An 18,883-nucleotide genomic window follows, 5' to 3' on the forward strand; every position below is an offset into this window, starting at 1 on the left:
AGAGTTATGCGTCCTCTGTATAATGTATACTCTTTGTCAAGACTTTGTTTTTGGTACTAAAAAAACCAAAGTTCCTCCTCTTCCCAAGAACTCGCGGTTCTTTTATTTTCCATTTTTTGCCATAACCTATACCCTTTTCGCCTACTTTTAAGTATTTTATAATATCTATCGGACCAAAGAAGAATAAAATACAAGAACTCGCGGTTCTTATATGGTAATTTGTCCCTACTTTATGTGATTTTGTATTTAAAGTTATTTTGGTCCTCAAAATTAAAGAGTGAAATCTGTTGGTTTCTCTCTAATAAAACGTCAGAAAACATCGATGTTATAGATAAACATCGATGTTTGAAAAATATCAGAAGTATCGATAATATCGATACTGACATCGATAATTTTCAAGTATAAGCGCAGGGCTAAACTACAAATAAATTTAAGTAACTGTAAGCATGAAATTTGACACACATGTATTACTCCTTTAAATGTGAACTGAACCATTTTGAAAAATTGACAATAAATAAAGAAAGAAAGAAAGCTGGACTAGCATTCAGTGTGTTTTCAGTGTGTAAAGTGAACCAAGTGAAATACTCGTAAAGCAAAATGTCTGGTCGTGGAAAAGGTGGTTTCCAAGAAGTTGTGATTCCGGGAACTTAGAAAATTCTCAGAAAGCGAAGTTTATTATACAGATAGTGACTGAAAATATCCAGTAATATACAGATAGTGACTGAAATTTTACCAAATACCGTGAGTGAAAAAACAAGAAACCAAAGTGGATCCGAGTACATTTAATGAGCAGATCGCTGCTTATTCAACGTCCTTAGGCATAAAAAAACCTAACCCTATTAATAACATCTGGGTAAAACGCGAAATGCGCCTTACCTAACATCATCACATCTCACCAGGAAAATTCATCGTGCCTCAATCGAGCCGGTTAATATGTCCTTGGCTACAAATAATATGGATCCAACAGCATCACCTGAGCCAAATACCTCCAACATTTCGAAAATGGAGATCGACTTAAGCTCCATAAAGCGCCAGCGCGAAAAAAAACCGTACACCCGAAGCCCTCATCACCAAAGAACAGCTAGACAGCATAATGGAGGAATTAGCCATCCTACGTCAAGAAAACCAGCGCCTGAAGGACGAACGTGCCGAATCAGCAGCCATCAAAAACAACAAATTTGCTTTGTTAAACAACGACGACAACAAGAACAACCAGGACTTCCCAGGCTCGAAAAGCCGATCGCCAACAAAAAGCACTTCGGCCAGCCGAAGCTTATATACCCTTGCAGATCATTCCTATTAATTAACAAATCGCAAAAATGTTAATTTTCTAATATTTCTCATTAATTTTCCGATCGTTCCTATGGCAGCTATATGATATAGTCGTCCGATTTTGATCAAATTAAAATTGAAATTCGGAAATATTTAAAAAGAGTCATATCCTAGAGTAGAAGATAATACAATAAAAATCAAAGAAGATAGAATTTATTTCCTATTACTTTTCCATTAATTTTCCGATCGTTCCTATGGCAGCTATATGATATAGTAGTCCGATTTTTTAAATAATGAATTCGAAATTCAGAAATATTTAAAAAATAACATCCCCAAAAGTAGAAGGTAATATTTCAAAAAACACCGAAGCTAGAATTTTTTAAAGTTTTTTTTTCCGATCCTTCCTATGGGAGCTATAAGATATAGTTGTCCGATCCGGTCGGCTCCGACATATATACTACCTGCAATAGAAAGAAGACTTTTGCGAAAGTTTCGTCCCGATAGCTCAAAAACTGAGAGACTAGTTTGCGTAGAAACAGACAGACGGACAGACGGACGGACAGACGGACAGACGGACATGGCTAGATCGACTCGTCTTGTGATGCTGATTTCTTGATCAGAAATCTATATATACTTTATGGGGTCGGAAACGTCTCCTTCACTGCGTTGCAAACTTCTGACTGAAATCATAATACCCTCTGCAAGGGTATAATGCCAGCAGCGACTGTGACATCACCTGTGACACCAACAACTGCAGTTTCTAAGCAAGTAAAAAGTTTACCAGTTATTGTAGTTTTTAACCAACATCCAAAACTTTTACAAATATGTCTGAAAACTATAATTAAGCCGGAAGACTTTATTCTAAACATTATTAACCAAAATAGGACAAATATTAAACTTTTCTCTATAGAAGAGTTTGAGAAAACTAAGACACTTTTAACTGAACGTAACACCCGCTATTTCACGTACACTCCCAAACAATTAAAACCTCATACGGTTATTCTGAAAAAACTTCCTCCTAGCGTGTATGAGAAATCGGAAATTAAAATAGCCCTAGCCGAATCAATACCTGAGCTTGTATTTCTGTCCGTTAAGCTTATAAACCTCACGTTAACGAAATAAAACAATGCTTTAAGTGCCAACGTTTCATGCACGTTGCCTCGAATTGCAGTATGGAATATAGATGCGTAAAATGCATTGAAAAGCATGAGCCAATTATTATTTATTTTACATTTTTTTCCGCAAGAGGGCGAGAATCCCGAGAGAGTCCTGTACAGAATATTTTTCAGTTATGTAATTTCTCATCCAAGAAACACTCCCAAAAACATGACTCTTAGATGACGCTTTGCGAGCTGAACAACGCGAATGAAGACTCAAAAATACATGGCGCTTCGTCATAGGGGGCGCTTTAGGGGGTTAAATCTTCTGTACAGGCCTCTCTCGGGATTCTCGCCCTCTTGCGGAAAAAAATTTAAAATAATGTAGTAAGTCGTGTAATGTAAAGTATGTCTCCGGTACACCCAAAAAAAAATGATCATAGAAAGTAAACTATTTCTACATTAAAAGTAAACTATTGAGTGTCAAAAATTTCTCGATACTCTGAGTATTAAACTAATGGACTTCGAAAGTATAAAAATGAAACTTTCGAAGTTGTCAAGTTTAAACTAACGAGTATACAGTTTATACTCACTCAGTGTACTGAAATTCAGGCTGCTAGTTTATTTTGTATACTATTTAGTATAATGCCAGTATAAATATTATACCCCCCGTATTAAAGAGACAAAATTTAAAAAATGTTGTTTTGTACTTTTCATATATTATAAAACATATTTTTTACATTTTTATAAATTACTGAAGGTAATTTTTAATTTAACAAATAATATAAATACAATACATGTACAAAATATGTACGTATGTATGCATATTTGGGCAAATGCCGTTTTACCGCTTATGTCGCTGATCATCTCCAGAGTGAACGCCGTCCAGATGAATAACAAATCTGGGTCGAGGACGCTGATATTGAAGTTAACATTGCGCTGGCCGCGGTCAGAAAAAATGCAAGCCAATTGCAAGATCCTTAGTTTCCCGGCATCTGGAGCGCAATTCAAGGTGGTGTCCGTAAAAAGAAAAGAATTTACTCATTAGTTATGCACTAAGACACAATTTAAATGTACTTACATTTCAAATAAGCCCAAAATAAGCAAATATTAAAATTGTTTACAAGAAAATTTCACAAACAAACCTTAAACAGACCGCAGCGTCGATTACAAAATACACTAATGTCAAACCATTAAAATACTAACGCGTCGAATAACATTAAAAAGCGGTAACACTTTTTCTGTTCGAAATGTCCAGGTTCCAAACCAGAGCATCCTGGCCTCACACCAGGAACGAAAATCGAACACTTCGGTTTAGAAATTAAACTCAGGATATAAACTTAACACTATTTAGTTTTAACTTAACACTATTGAGTCTGCTCCCTACATTATTTAGTTTTGAATTAATACTGACAGTTTGATACTAGCTGTAGTATACTTTTAATACAACGCTCATTAAATGTAAACTTTCGGTTTTTTTTTTGGGTGTAGGAAAAAGTGTGCTTCAGGATTCAAATATTTTTTGGATATGGCTGCAGTTTTCCTATGCATTTACAAAAATAAAAAAAGACATTGGGCTAACATTTAAAGCCTTATTAGCATTCTAGGTTAATCAGTCTTTATAATACTTGTTGTTGAATTGTAAATTGTTATTACCCTGCAGGAAACGGAATCAGTTTTGGACTATTAAAATACTAGTTGGGTCAAGAAGGTTAACTAGTTCAAGTTATGTCCATTTCCTTGTAACGAAGTGGTCCATTTTTCATATGCTTGTCGTCGGAAACAACTAGTCCATTTGCTACACTCAAAAAAAAATCCGAAAGTTTACAGTTAATGAGCGTTATATTAAAAGTATACTACAGCTAGTGTTAAACTGTCAGTATTAATTCAAAACTAAATAATGTAGGGAGCAGACTCAATAGTGTTAGGTTAAGACTAAATAGTGTTAAGTTTATGCCCTGAGTTTAATTTCTATACCGAAGTTTCGATTTTCGTTCCTGGTGTGAGGCCAGGATGCTCTGGTTTGGAACCTGGACATTTCGAACAGAAAAAGTGTTACCGCTTTTTAATCTTATTCGACGCGTTAGTATTTTAATGGTTTGACATTAGTGTATTTTGTAAACGACGCTGCGGTCTGTTTAAGGTTTGTTTGTGAAAATTACTTGTGAAAATTTTAATATTTGCTTATTTTGGGCTTATTTGAAATGTAAGTACATTTAAATTGTGTCTTAGTGCATAACTAATGAGTAAATTCTTTTCTTTTTACTGACACCACCTTGAATTGCGCTTCAGATGCCGGGAAACTAAGGATCTTGCAATTGGCTTGCATTTTTTCTGACCGCGGCCAGCGCGGTCACCTTCAGTAATTTATAAAAATGTAAAAAATATTTTTAATAATGTATACATATAATAGTACAAAACAAAATTTTTTTAATTTTGTCTCTTTAATACGGGGTATATTATTTATACTGGCATTATTCTAAATAGTATACAAAATAAACTAGCAGCCTAAATTTCAGTACACTGAGTGAGTATAAACTGTATACTCGTTAGTTTAAACTTGACAACTTCGAAAGTTTCATTTTTATACTTTCGAAGTCCATTAGTTTAATACTCAGAGTATCGAGAAATTTTTGACACTCAATAGTTTACTTTTAATGTAGAAATAGTTTAGTTTCTATGATCATTTTTTTTTTGGGTGTACTAGTTTTGCACTAGTGACTGTTAACCAATTTATAGTTACAGCTGTTAAACTACACACAAAAAAATATTTTCACGAAAAAATTAAAAATAATCTGTAAACCATCAAGTGATTGAATTTCACTAGTACTTGACGATGCCTAACTTGACGCTCTCCTAATTTAGTATCCAATCAATAGGCGCGGTTCTTAAAGGAATTCTGATAATTATTATGTAATCAAATACAGTAAATGATAATTAAATGGAAACTTACTTTTTTTGAGGCAAGTCGCCCTCTCTAGGACTTGAACCCGGGACCTTTGGATTTGTAGACACACTAACTGATTGAGCCATACACGCATCACATTTTGTAATGCCTTAACAAGAGTTATGAATTTTAGTGTGACATAATTCATAAACAGTGATTTTTCACTTATATATTGCCTCGGACAGATTTAAAGTTTAAAATAAAACTAAAGCATCACCTAGCAAACAAAAAACAAAAAAAAATGTACAGAGACTGGGGATTGAACCGAGGACCTCGAGTGTTTGATTTGTTTATTGTTAAATTTCCCAAGACATTTACCCTCTAGGCTATATTTTTGGATCATATGTGTTTCATTTGCAACTAGTTAAATTCCAGTTGCCTTTTAACTAGACCCTAATATGTATTTGTTCTACCAGTTAAATATTTATACCCTTGCAGAGGGTATTATGATTTCAGTCAGAAGTTTGCAACGCAGTGAAGGAGACGTTTCCGACCCCATAAAGTATATATATTCTTGATCAGCATCACAAGACGAGTCGATCTAGCCATGTCCGTCTGTCCGTCTGTCCGTCCGTCTGTCCGTCTGTCCGTCTGTCTGTTTCTACGCAAACTAGTCTCTCAGTTTTTGAGCTATCGGGATGAAACTTTCGCAAAAGTCTTCTTTCTATTGCAGGTAGTATATATGTCGGAGCCGACCGGATCGGACAACTATATCTTATAGCTCCCATAGGAACAATCGGAAAAAAAAAACTTTAAAAAATTCTAGCTTCGGTGTTTTTTGAAATATTACCTTCTACTTTTGGGGATGTTATTTTTTAAATATATCTGAATTTCGAATTAATTATTTAAAAAATCGGACTACTATATCATATAGCTGCCATAGGAACGATCGGAAAATTAATGGAAATGTAATAGGAAATAAATTCTAGCTTCTTTGGTTTTTATTGTATTATCTTCTACTCTAGGATATGACTCCTTTTAAATATTTCCGAATTTCAATTTTAATTTAATCAAAATCGGACGACTATATCATATAGCTGCCATAGGAACGATCGGAAAATGAATGGAAAAGTAATAGGAAATAAATTCTAGCTTCTTTGGTTTTTATTGTATTATCTTCTACTCTAGGATATGACTCTTTTTAAATATTTTCGAATTTCAATTTTAATTTATATCATATAGCTGCCATAGGAACGATCGGAAAATTAATGAGTTATTTAACTAGTTGTTTTTCAGACTAGTTCGCATTTTTCCTGCAGGCTAATTTTAGGCGAACGAAGTCGCGCCGGGTACAGCTAGTCTACAATAAAATTAGGAGAACGCAATTTTACGACAGTTTTTCCGAGTTGAAATCCCCCTTTGTTAATGTTGAGCTGAGCAATTGCTCTTTAGTCAGCTGTTATTGGATGGTAGATGGTGGATGGAGTTCTGTGGGAACACGAGTTTCACTTTCGTCAAAAATTCCAACCGTTTCAAACGGATGGACACTATGGGAAGAGGCTATAAGCAAATCATAACATATCCAAATATACATATGTACATACGTATTTGGTCAAAAGTTCGAGTCTTAAGATATTTAACTTGGAAACATTTTGGCTTTGCTTACAGAATTTGTAGTAATTTTTTATTAAATAAGGTTCTTACTTCTGCTACAAAATGAAAAATATTTTTTGAAAAATAAAACCTAAGCATTTGATCCACAGGACTGACTACACTAGTTTACAAAATAATATTTTTGGAGAGCTCCAAAGCAATTGATGGCAAATTCTGTTAGTGTTCGACCCCCAAATCACGAAAATACCACTAATTTTTTTTCGATGGCACAGTTTTTTTTTTAAGATTTTTTAAAGTTCAAAATGTTAAATATCGGACTTTTTTCGAATTTCTTCCTATATCTCGGCAAATATCCACCCAATTGGGCCAGTTTTTGTTTCATTATAAAGTCAATAGATCAGAGCTTAACTTTACATAACCATACAGATCAATATGATTGGATAAGTAATGGCAGCGCAGCAGCTCGACAAAGATGAAAAATGTGTTTTTTGGTCCTCAGTAAGTCGGCTGTATGTATCGTAAAAACTCGAAATAAATCCGTTGAAAAATTATAATGGGTACAAACTTAAAGTTTACATCCCTCCGGACAAAACAAGCCGAGTATGGCCCAAATTCATACAAAATTGGATTTATGGTGGATTTTTAAAATTCGGATTTTTTTAACTTTTTTCGGTTGACAAAGTTCAAATTTTAGTTTTATCCTAGGCGGCGACATGTAAACAAAAATGAGTGGTGATGGCAGCCGGGTCAAAAAATAGCTAAATCAGATATTTAAAAGCTAGAAAATTATAAAAATGAATTTAATTTTTAAAAATTCCTTAAAAAATATAAAATTGCTTGCGTTATGACTCTGAGTATTTTTAATAAGTAATATCCATTTGAATAAATCATTCTTATGAAATAACCATACTTTCAAAAAAAGCATGCTTTTTTTAATAAGTACTGCAGTATCAAAAAACGAAAATAAGACTACGAATAAAAAAAGGGGATTGTGCTTGTGATTTTGTGTGATAATCAGGGACCGTAACTGTTATAAGTTTTATTTTAAAAATCACACTTTAACAGTTATTTTCTGATTTGTAAAGTAAAACTCAAAGAATAACTGCTATTTTTTGAGTTTTATAATAAAAGTTGAGAAATAACAGTTATTCGTCGTGATCACAAATAAAACTCAAACTTGATTTATGGCGATTTTGTGGGTAAAATAAATTTTAAAAAAATATAGTTATAAAATATGCGCGGTTGCCTTTTTTAACAAATTTTTAGTTAATTATATAAAACACGGTAAGCATGTTTTTTTTAATTATTTCATTTTTTTAAACATGTCAAGGGAATAACTGTTATACCTAAAAATCAACAAATAACAGTTATTTTTTGAGTTTTATTATAAAAATTAGAAAATAAAAATCATTACGGATTTGTAAACTACAATGGCTAATAAAAATAGTGGTGTATTTTTGGTAATTTTTGGACTCTTCTAAGTGCGTTATTTTTTTTGTATGAAAATTTTACAATAACAGTTATTTTCGGTCCCTGGTGATAATGAATAAAATTAAGGAATACAATTGCTTAAATGGTCCAGACACTTTTTGATTCTCTAAGAAGCTTTTTTATTTCGGGACCTGCGAACACTCCTGCTTTTACTTTGGCATATGAAAGTCCTGGAAATATGGACAACAAGTGGGCAATTGCAGCACCTTCTTTATTGAGGGCTTTAACGAAATTCTTAATAAGTCCCAATTTGATGTGTAGCGGTGGCAGAATAATATTTTCTCGATTTACCAAAGGATTGAATTTTATGTTGGCCTCACCAATAAGATCAGTTTTTCTGGATGGCCATTTCTTTTTTTGATAATGCTGTGCATCTGATCGGCTGTCCCAAAGGCAAAGAAAGCAACAATATTTTGTATATCCGCCTTGCAACCCACACAGCATCGCAACCACTTTAAGATCTGCGCATATTTTCCACTCAAAATGATCGTATTGGATAGGGGAGAGCTCTGTAGGTTGAGACAGTCTGTAAGTTGAGACACTCAATTTTCTCAAAACTTTTCCACTAAAAATTTTTTTTTTTTTTTTTGTAGTCCTTTTTAGTGACAAAACTTTTGGGGAAAACATTATAAGCCAGGCTCTAGCCAGATTTAAGCTGTGAGAGTCGTGTACCATTTTGCACCAAAAAAGTTTTTGTCTACTTTTTTCAAAATTCCATTTAAAATTAATAACGTCTTCAAATTAACTTGGTAAGAGACTTAAAACATTACTATATTAACTGTTAACTAATTAAAAAAGAATCAGCTTAATGTGACAGTCAGAACAAAAGCTATTAATTTTTTCCCGAAACATCCTATTTTGTGTAAGTTGAGACACCCGTTTTTCATACAAAAAGGCCTTAGGCCAACAGAGGTCGCTTTCTGCCTAGTACATTTCTTTGATATTAGGGGAAAAGTGAATGTTCAAAGAGCCTTTTGATTTTAATTGTTATTTGGTCTAAGTTCTTAAAAAATGGATGGGAAATAATTTAGGACGAGCTAAAATTGATTAAATTAACATAAATAAATAGTTCCTTATAGTTTGGAGTACTTTTTGTGTGAGTATTATTTACTTTAAAAAGTGTCTCAACCTACAGACCTCTTTTTCAAATTGTCATTTTTTGGCACTTTTCAAAAAAAAGTATTTTTTAGTTTTCCCAAGGGAAAAACAATTTTTATACCCTTGCAGAGGGTATTATGATTTCAGTCAGAAGTTTGCAACGCAGTGAAGGAGACGTTTCCGACCCCATAAAGTATATATATTCTTGATCAGCATCACAAGACGAGTCGATCTAGCCATGTCCGTCTGTCCGTCTGTCCGTCTGTCCGTCCGTCTGTCCGTCTGTCCGTCTGTCCGTCTGTCTGTTTCTACGCAAACTAGTCTCTCAGTTTTTGAGCTATCGGGATGAAACTTTCGCAAAAGTCTTCTTTCTATTGCAGGTAGTATATATGTCGGAGCCGACCGGATCGGACAACTATATCTTATAGCTCCCATAGGAACAATCGGAAAAAAAAAACTTTAAAAAATTCTAGCTTCGGTGTTTTTTGAAATATTACCTTCTACTTTTGGGGATGTTATTTTTTAAATATATCTGAATTTCGAATTAATTATTTAAAAAATCGGACTACTATATCATATAGCTGCCATAGGAACGATCGGAAAATTAATGGAAATGTAATAGGAAATAAATTCTAGCTTCTTTGGTTTTTATTGTATTATCTTCTACTCTAGGATATGACTCCTTTTAAATATTTCCGAATTTCAATTTTAATTTAATCAAAATCGGACGACTATATCATATAGCTGCCATAGGAACGATCGGAAAATGAATGGAAAAGTAATAGGAAATAAATTCTAGCTTCTTTGGTTTTTATTGTATTATCTTCTACTCTAGGATATGACTCTTTTTAAATATTTTCGAATTTCAATTTTAATTTGATCAAAATCGGACGACTATATCATATAGCTGCCATAGGAACGATCGGAAAATTAATGAGAAATATTAGAAAATTGAACATTTTTGCGATTTGTTTATTAATAGGAATGATCTGCAAGGGTATATAAGCTTCGGCTGGCCGAAGCTAGCTTCCTTTCTTGTTTTTTTTTGCTTTATTTTACAGCTAAAAGACTAAGCTTTCGATCGGTACCTAACACGTGAAGTTTCAAAAGCGAATGTCCAAATGGGAGACTAAAAACAAAAGGTGTCTCAACCTACAGACCTCTCCCCTATATTTAAGAAGTTTAAGCTAAGTACACACGATGCAAACAATTTGCAGCAAGTGGAAAATAATTTGCAGCAAAAGTTTGCACAAATGTTTACACCTATGCAAATATTGCAAGAAAATTTCTTGCTTCAATAAATTTTTCTTTTGCATGCAAACTTTTGCATGGCTATTTCGTGCAATATATTGCGTTAGTGTCTACACGTATTTTCAATTTTTGTTTGCAGTGCTTGCGAGTGACACTCATTTGCAAGTTCCGTTGTTTTGTATTTTCTGTGTTATTTCTATTTCGTTCTGTATTTTTGCGATAGTGTCTACACGTTTCTATTTCGTTATTTCTATTTCGTTCATTTATCTACTGAAGCAAAAGATATCCGTGAAGAATTTAAAAATGTTTTTGTTTCGCCTGATAATGAAGTGTCATGGCAATATAAACAAATATAAAAAAAGTAAATACTACGAAATGTTCAATAAATTGTACTACTTACCAAATTTTGATTTTTATAATTATTTCCTTCGTCATTTTTAATAAATTTAAGCGCATCGTAAAACTTTGCGCACCTCTTGCAAAAATTGAGTACGCAAATGATGATTTTTTGGTTTTTATTTTTGCTTCTTATGCTTATTTTTATAGTCTGGTCGCGATCCCACATGTTGCCTTGCTTGCTGCAATATTGCGACTACTAGCAAACAGCAAATGGGCACTTCCAAAATGTCGCTCGGGACATTTGCACACATTTAAAGTTGAAAAAAAATTGTAAAACAATGGATTTTAATTTTAATTATGGGCTTTTCTTTTCACTCTTCCCAAGCTCTATTTTTGGTAAAAATCTTGATTTTGTACCACTTTTAGTTTTTAAGATATCGGTAAAAAACTGCCGTATTCGCTCGAGAAGTGGATTTCGGGGAAGTTCAAACAACACCAGAAATTAGCGAATTCTGATGGAATATTTTAATGCGATTTTTTTTAGAATGTTGTTCAAACATGTCGCTGTGAAATGCTTTTGGTTTTACTCAAAAATTCTTTGCCGTTTTTTTTTTATGCATTTTCAACCACATTCGCTCGGGACATTTTTTCCGACGGTTTTGTAAAGCGAATTTCTTTACCTCTATCTCTCAATTGCTGGATGTTTTGCTTTTAACTTAATAGTTTAGCATGTGAATGAAGCATTCAGTACAGAAAAATGTCACATATTAGCATTCCTATAGGATAAATTAACAACAGAAGACAGGTCCAAAAAAATACAAAAAAATAGCCAAAAACTGATTTTTGCGTATATTGGTGGAGTTTGTCATAAAAATAATCAAACTATACTCCAAATTTGTAGTTAAGCTCAGTATCCAACTAATTAGAAACTAATATCGGGGCAAAATCATGTGGAAATATGTTTTATTCAAGTTTTAAGGTTTTTGGCTTGGTGGACTTTTTTTTGGATGTGCCCAAATGCAAACAAGCAAGCAACTGACGCAACCAAGATAACTGTAAAATAATGTATACAGACGACAAGCAAAAAATATGGCTCCAAACAAATTTTGCAAGTTTTTTGTTTGCAGCAAAATTGTGCAAAATTGACTTGCAAATCAACTTGCTGCAAATTGTTTGCATTGTGTGTACTTAGCTTTAGCCATTGTGTCATACGTTTCTTTGGTGCTAACTGCGTGTGCAATTGGAATAGATGGTTTCGAATTTCCATTGTGCAACAAAACTGCTTTTAAACTTGCTTTGCTACCATCGATAAAGAGTCTCCACTCATTCGGATTGTGAACTTCTTGTAGCTGCTGAAACATTGCAGTTATGTTATTGCAGTACACCCAAAAAAAAATGATCATAGAAAGTAAACTATTTCTACATTAAATGTAAACTATTGAGTGTCAAAAATTTCTCGATACTCTGAGTATTAAGCTAATGGACTTCGAAAGTATAAAAATGAAACTTTCGAAGTTGTCAAGTTTAAACTAACGAGTATACAGTTTATACTCACTCAGTGTACTGAAATTCAGGCTGCTAGTTTATTTTCTATACTATTTAGTATAATGCCAGTATAAATATTATACCCCGTATAAAAGAGACAAAATTCAAAAAATGTTGTTCTGTACTTTTCATATATTATTAAAAATATCGCCGTCCAGATGAATACCGAAGCTTTATCGAGGACGCTGATATTGAAGTTAACATTGCGCTGGCCGCGGTCAGAAAAAATGCAAGCCAATTGCAAGATCCTTAGTTTCCCGGCATCTGGAGCGCAATTCAAGGTGGTTTCAGGAAAAAGAAAAGAGTTTACTCATTAGTTATGCACTAAGACACAATTTAAATGTACTTACATTTCAAATAAGCCCAAAATAAGCAAATATTAAAATTTTCACAAGTAATTTTCACAAACAAACCTTAAACAGACCGCAGCGTCGTTTACAAAATACACTAATGTCAAACCATTAAAATACTAACGCGTCGAATAAGATTAAAAAGCGGTAACACTTTTTCTGTTCGAAATGTCCAGGTTCCAAACCAGAGCATCCTGGCCTCGCACCAGGAACGAAAATAGAAAATTCGGTATAGAAATTAAACTCAGGGCATAAACTTAACACTATTTAGTCTTAACTTAACACTATTGAGTCTGCTCCCTACATTATTTAGTTTTGAATTAATACTGACAGTTTGATACTAGCTGTAGTATACTTTTAATACAACGCTCATTAAATGTAAACTTTCGGTTTTTTTTTTGGGTGTAGCTAATCTGATCTTCTTTGGCGAAATACTTAGAGTAACCTTCATGACGGTTTCTATAAAGAGTGGTGCTGCTTCATTCGAGATGCAAGCAACTCTGACTTCTCTTTTGTCAGCTCTAAATCTCGAATCCAATCATTTAATTTTTCTTGAGAAAGTAGGATAACTTCTTCTTCACCCGGACTGGAGTCATCGGACATAGAAGAGCTATCCGAAGAAGTGTAATTATCTATTTTGTCGGGACTACTGGATATGGGACATTAGCGGAATGAATTTTGGGAAGTGTCACTGAGCGCACTTTCGCGTATTTCCATTTTGCGTTCTTTCCGATGCCTAAGCATTTACTAAGGCAAAAGTATCGTATTTTCGCCATATCTCCTTTCTCGTTAGAGATTTCGACTTTTAATTGGCTACAAAAATATGTGGTCCGGAGATTTTTAGAAAATTTGAAAGGACTCGAAAATCAGGATCTGCTGAAATGCCATGCAAAGTGGAGTCACTGTATCAGGTCCCAGCTCAATGTTTTCAACCGCATTATCTTATAATTGTTTAATTTTAAGTAAAACAAGTAAATATAATTGATTAGGACCAACAAGGATCAACTAGGACACTTATCCTGCCTAAAAATGGGATATTTAGATAATTTTAGTTATTTATGTACCAGAGTCCCTGTGATTTATCTAGATTTTTCGTTTCTTTATTTTTGTACCTTACTAAGGTTCACTAATAACAATAAGGAGTAAAAAGTCGAAAAAAAATGATCAGAAGGGTGAAAAGGTATAAATGTGCTAAAGTGTGCTAAACTCGTGTCCAGCTCATTTTGGAGGTTGCACAACTTAAAATATCGCCAAAGAAGAACGGTAAAAGCGAATGGGACAATATTAACAGTGGAAGTTGCTCTATTTCCAGCACGAAGGTGGGTGAAAACAGGAAGTCGAAATCTCTAACGAGAAAGGAGATATGGCGAAAATACGATGGGCGAGCAAAGTGTGCTAAACTCGTGACCACCACTGTATGTCAAGCGGCAATATTCGCAAGTTCTCCTCGGTGTACAAGCCTCTTCAAGATTTGGTTTAATGCGAAAGTAGAGGAAATATCGATCTTCAACCTCACTGTCAAAGGGTCGAAATGTATTGCTCATAATAAATTTACCACACACATTGCAAAAAGTGTCTGGACCATTTAAGCTATTGTATTCCCTAATTTTATTCATTATCACACACAATCACAAGCACAATCCTCTTTTTTTATTCGTAGTCTTATTTTCGTTTTTTGATACTGCAGTACTTATTAAAAAAAGCATGCTTTTTTTGAAAGTATGGTTATTTCATAAGAAAGATTTATTCAAATGGATATTACTTATTAAAAATACTCGGAGTCATAACGCAAGCAATTTTATATTTTTTAAGGAATTTTTAAAAATTAAATTCATTTTTATAATTTTCTAGCTTTTAAATATCTGATTTAGCTATTTTTTGACCCGGCTGCTATCACCACTCATTTTTGTTTACATGTCGCCGCCTAGGATAAAACTAAAATTTGAACTTTGTCAACCGAAAAAAGTTAAAAAAATCCGAACTTTAAAAATCCACCATAAATCCAATTTTGTATGAATTTGGGCCATACTCGGCTTGTTTTGTCCGGAGGGATGTAAACTTTAAGTTTGTACCCATTATAATTTTTCAACGGATTTATTTCGAGTTTTTACGATACATACAGCCGACTTACAGAGGACCAAAAAACACATTTTTCATCTTTGTCGAGCTGCTGCGCTGCCATTACTTATCCAATCATATTGATCTGTATGGCAAAATTAAGCTCTGATCTATTGACTTTATAATGAAACAAAAACTGGCCCAATAGGGTGGATATTTGCCGAGATATAGGAAGAAATTCGAAAAAAGTCAAAGTTAAGCAAAGTTAAGCTCTGATCTATTGACTTTATAATGATATTTTTTCACATGATATTTTCGCCCACTAAGGTCCGACATGTCCCCCCAGTGGCCCCAAACAGCTCCAATGTCCATATTTAGAGCAAAAAAACATTTGATGTTCTTAAGCTTAACGTCTAAAGTGGTTGGAATTTTGAAATTTGGATTTTGCAGACTTTTAGGTCTTGAATAGGCCTAATTAGAAATCTAAAAGAAATTTCAATATCCCCCATAATTTGGGGGCTACATTTAAATTTAACTTTTCGATTTAAAAAATCTAAACCGCTGCTCCGATCAAGATGATCTTTGGCTCAATCGTTATTCTATGACCCAAATTCTTAAGTTTAATTTTTTAAGTTTTTAAAATTTTTTTAAGTATTTTTAATGAATTTATTTAGATTTCCTAAGTTTTTGCGTTGCATTTTGTGGGAGCCTGCCGAGAGAGCGAAACCCAGAGAGCGAATGGCAAGAGAGCGACGGCCGAGAGAGCAGCAGCCAAGAAAACTGTCGAGTGGGATGGGTAGTGCTGCTGGGAAGGGGGAGGGGAAAAGGGCAATTTAAGTTAAAATTTGTTTTCAATTTTAAAAACTTAAACTGCTGTTCCGATCAATATGATTTTAGAATCTAAAATTTAGATCAATAGTCAGTCCTTTGGATCAAATGCGCAGGTTTTATTTTTCAAAAAATATTTTTCATTTTGTAGCAGAAGTAAGAGCCTTAATTTCCACCACGGAAGAATATAAAAAATTACTATAAATTCTTTAAACGAAGCCAAAATGTTTCCAAGTTAAATATTAATCTTAAGATTCGAACTTTTGACCAAATACGTATGTACATATGCATATTTGGAAATGTTTTGATTTGTACAATATATACACACAATGTGTGTTTATGTTTCTACTTGAAAGTACATAATGTGCTTAAATACAAATAAAATTAAAATTGCATTGATAACATTGTAACTGGTAGAAGTTATAAAAATTCACTATTCTCTCTCTTGAAGAATCTTCTAGAAAGGTTGTTTACGCAAAGGTTTTTAGCAAACGCGCAAATAAGATATAAGAAAGCCCTGACAACCTAATTTCCTAACTGAAAACTATTTTTGAGCGAACGAAGTCGCTCCGGGTATAGCTAGTTTATTTATTTGTTTAAACAATCTGAATTTAATATATGTTTTTAAGGAATCTAAAAAGGTTATATATGTTTTCATCGACGATTTAACAAATTAATATCGCAAGTATTAGAAGAGGCGTATGGAAAAAATACACTTGCTCTCCCTTGCCACAATTCGATTTTTGGGAGTGAGAAGCAGGCAATTAGAAGAGAGCTATTTTTATTATTATACATATTAAACTTCCTTTGGATTTAGTATATTTAGAAACACCTAATTGCTCTATTTCAAAGCAATGTAATATGGCTGCGGTGTTTAAAGATTGTAAGTTAATTGTTTGGGATGAGTGCACCATGTCACATAAAGGTGGGCTTGAAGCCATAAATAGAACCCTGCAAGATATAAATGAGAATACTATGTTGATATATGATGGACGTTGATGCACTACGAGAAGTACAAACAAGTGGCCCAACGACACCAAGCACGTGCTTGTTACGCGCGGGGCCCTTTTGTAAATTTGGGCAAAAATTCGAGTTCGCGAGGAAGAATACATAAAACCAATAAAGACGGGACAAATAATGAAAAAAACATGCAGTTAGGAGTGAAGCAAATGAGTTAAAATGTTAGTTTTTAATACGGGGATAGAAGTTGATGTGCAAATTAAATGATAAAGAACGTTATAGTTATTACATAGAACGCGAAAGGGCTCGTGCAGACCAAAATTAGATGTACATCGAGGTAAATTAAGAGGATGATAATTACGTGTTAGTCTAACGGGAACATTAAAAGTTAGGCGGCTAACAAGTTCTACAGAATCAATATCACCTCTTATAAGATTATGCATAAAAATGGTACCAAGCATTATTCTACGATTTGCAAGTGTCGGTAAATTAAGCAATAATAATCTACTCTGGTAGGAAGGTAGCCTTACGTTTTGATCCCAGTTCAAACTACGAAGGGCAAAAAGGAGAAATTTTTTTTGTACCGACTCTATACGGTCAATGTGGACTTGGTATTGTGGGCTCCAAACCGAAGAACAATATTCCAATATAGGACGGTAAATAATAATTTGGTTATATAAGGGTCATCAAATTCTTTTGACCAACGCTTTATAAACCCAAGAACACTCATAGCTTTATTGACTGTCGACATTATGTGACAGTCAAATTTAAGCTTCGGGTCCAGAAGAACGCCTAAATCATTTACTGAATATATACGGTCAAGTGGCAAATTCTGAAGCGAATAACTTATAAAGGTAGGGGTAACCCTATAAAAGGTCATAACGTTGCATTTTAGGCAGTTCAAATTTAAGAGGTTATACTCACACCATACTTGAAAATGATCAATGTCTGATTGTAAGCCAAAAACAGACTCTATATTATTATATGTCAAACAAAGCTTAACATCATCAGCATCACTATGGACGGCAGTCCATGTAGTGACGAAGCGCACCAGGAGAGTGTGCGAAGGCGACTACTATATATACACGAAGAAATGAAAATCTACTGTGATGGTCCGATCATAATGAATGATACACCTATCGAAAGGTATTACGAAAACTAACAGGATTGCATACCAAGAATCTAAGAAAATCAATTGGCTTGGGAGAGAGAGCGGTGAAAGTGAAAAAGTGAAAATTTCGAAATTTGGAGCTGTTGGGGCCGGTGGGGATAAATGCCCCCTCGCAATGTCTTAGTTGTATTCCTTTTGAAAATACCCGTCGAATGAGGGGTCATTTGTCAAAATCTGACGCTCCGTTCAAAAGTTATAGCCAAAATAAGATTTTCTTCGTCTTCCCAAAATGAAAATTTAATTCTGTTTGTCAGTTTGTCAGTTTGTCCAAAACATGTTTTTTAAGTTTTGAAAATTTGATATGACGTTCATCACATCGATATAAAAAACTTTTGTTCTACCACTTTTGGAAAAACTCGCTAGTTTAGCGGGAAAACAGCTATAAATAGCTAAAATTCGGAAAGCCGTAACTTCTATACTAAAGCTACAGACTTGTGCTGCATCTCGTTTGAAAGGTATTTTTAAATGCTATAAACGCCTTCTATATGCAATTTGTGTAAATGTAATAGTTAAAAAAATATGAACAAAAGACAATTTTTTAAATCTTTTTTTTTTAGCTTTTTTTTATTTTTCTCAAAAACGGCTCTAACGATTTTCTTTAAAACCTTAAACTGTATAGCCCTTGAGATTCCTTAAATTTTGCTATACAACACATTACTGTAAAAAGTCGCGTTTAAAAGTTATTTTTATACGAAAATAGCCACTGTTGCCAGCTCGAACAATTAACGCTCCCTGAGTATTGAATTTTGTGGGAGGGTATCCGAACTGTATTTTAGGGTCATGGAATCAGTAAATTTGCACTTAAGAGTTCCATATAGGAATCTTTTGTTCTACGACTTTTGGAAAAAGCCGCTACTTTAGCGGGAAAAAGCTAAAAATAGCTAAATTTCGTTAGTTTGTAAGTTCTACACTACTAAAGGTA

The 18,883-nt window shown here is 33.7% G+C and overlaps 1 protein-coding gene and 1 long non-coding RNA gene across 2 annotated transcripts in view; one reads left to right on the forward strand and one right to left on the reverse strand.

The window, feature by feature from the left end:
* LOC138914838 (histone H2A-like) overlaps positions 1 to 18,883 on the forward strand; it is a 124,486-nt gene that overhangs the window by 13,222 nt on the left and 92,381 nt on the right. The gene's annotated exons all lie outside the window — the stretch shown is intronic.
* Positions 3,069 to 3,679, reverse strand: LOC138911984 (uncharacterized). Its single transcript, XR_011417617.1, has 2 exons — positions 3,451 to 3,679; positions 3,069 to 3,364 (listed from the first exon to the last, which is right to left on the reverse strand). It is a non-coding gene; the product is annotated as an uncharacterized lncRNA (long non-coding RNA).

This window comes from Drosophila takahashii, chromosome 2L (assembly GCF_030179915.1).
Source record: "Drosophila takahashii strain IR98-3 E-12201 chromosome 2L, DtakHiC1v2, whole genome shotgun sequence".
NCBI classification, from domain to species: domain Eukaryota; kingdom Metazoa; phylum Arthropoda; class Insecta; order Diptera; family Drosophilidae; genus Drosophila; species Drosophila takahashii.